This window comes from Cyprinus carpio, chromosome B1, assembly GCF_018340385.1.
Source record: "Cyprinus carpio isolate SPL01 chromosome B1, ASM1834038v1, whole genome shotgun sequence".
Classification (NCBI taxonomy): Eukaryota; Metazoa; Chordata; class Actinopteri; order Cypriniformes; family Cyprinidae; genus Cyprinus; species Cyprinus carpio.
In genome coordinates this window covers 142,858-144,783 of record NC_056597.1, presented here as the reverse complement: position 1 = coordinate 144,783, position 1,926 = coordinate 142,858, and positions in this window count along the sequence as shown.

Below are 1,926 nucleotides of genomic sequence, written 5' to 3'. Positions count from 1 at the left end.
GACAAACAAAAAAGGTACACCTCCTTTTAATGTCATCAAGCTCCTTATGGACTCCCATTACGTCAGTCTGTTTGAAGTGAAAGTGAAAAGTAAATTTTACACTTCACCAAAAGTACAACTGAGATCTTGGGGTATTGGATATAGATGTCTGTCCATATACAATTCTGTATGTATGCATGTGGTCTCATTTTCCGCTCCAGCCTCTAGACTTCTCAGGAGGTTGGCTGTGAATGGCTTGAAGGCATCCACCGTCAGTTCTCAGCCGAGAAAGTGCGTCTGGAGGGAGCTCAAGAGACTAGAGCAAAAAAGATCCCTCACTGAATCACTGGAGGGGATCTGGGAAGGGGTATGCAAGCATTTACACATTGAACATGAGTTAGATATAGGACTGGTGACGTGTAGCATATACATGTAATTAATGGAAAATTGGATGTCTTTACATAATAGGGCAGCAGTAAGTCCAAATCCCAGAGGGAGAACAGTGAAGGAGAGAGCAACTCCTCCAGCTCCACCACACTGAACAGCACAAATCAGGTCTGCAGAACTTTTACGTTACGCCCCTTTCCATAATCGCAAGAGGCTTCATTCTTTCAAAATAAATGTAAAGACAGTTAATAATGTCCTTAGTGTGAGTTTTACCATCGATGTTTCAAGCCCGAAAGGGGAAAACAGAGGTTGTGTGACAGGACACGAGTGATGAAGCCGTATTTTTGTATGTGTTTGCAGTACACAAGCCAAATGGACGGTTAAGGACAGCTGAGGTGATCCGACTGTGTGACCCATGCACGCGGGCACACAAACAACAAAACAAAAAAACACCACATTATAAAACACACACACACGTGGCTCACAAAACTCCACATTTGAACAGTCAATAGCAAATACTTAAACTAATAACAAAACATACTTACAGTAGCTGATTCAGAATCGCCAGATTGTCGTAGCAAAGTCAGAATTACCTCCTTTCCTAGGTTCACGAAACGGTCATAAAATGGTAGCATAAAATGCGTTGCTGTTCTGTTTGTAAGTTAATCTTAAAGATTCCTAAATGCACTCTACTTTCGGGAAGGCCGATGTAAATAAAGTGCTTTTGCTTTCGTCTAGAAACACACAGTATCTCCTGGTCTGACATGTCTGTTTCAAACACTTAACTGCATGGTATCGAAACCACGCCTTTTTTCTTTGACGTGAACATTTGAGCCTTCATTACGCAAATATATTAGCACACTAGTGAGGTAGCCACTGTGCGGGGGCGGTGTTTGAAATGGTCGTTTTAGGGTGCAGTGTGGCAGAGTTCGATCTTAACTATTGATATGAAGATTCTCTTTGGATTTTTGAGACTCTTTAAGTCGCTTTGGCAACGTTACAGATTTTTTTCATGCACCAAGAGAAAGGAAAAATTGAAATCGCATCATATGACCCCTTAAACATTTTTATAGAAAATATTTTATAGTTTGTTATAGAAAAATAAATTATGTCCAAAGCCTTGAGCAAAACTTTATAATAGGCGATCTCTTTCCGGCAGTAGAGACCTGCATAATCTCGGGACCCCACGGCTGGAGCGCAGAGGTGGTGGTGTGGGACAAAACTGGATGGGCGAGGTGCGGGCGGGTGTGGGGTAGTGGACTCGTTGTGTGCGGGATGTGTGGAGAATAAGGGTGTACTCACACTAGGCAAATCTTAACCGATGCGTCCTGAGCGCATTGACCCCTAAAGCCCAGTTCATTGTGACTAGTTGCGATCGCCTCTGTGCGCGCGGGCCGCCGTTGGGCTGCACGGTTCGTTTAGGCGACACTGGCATCAGTGTGGAAGAGCATGGGGCACGCAGAGTGTGGTTCAGTTATATATAGATCAGTGAGTGTGAGCACTAATCACGCCAGAGCACGGAACTTCTGATACATGGAGCATGATTGCGTATAAATATAA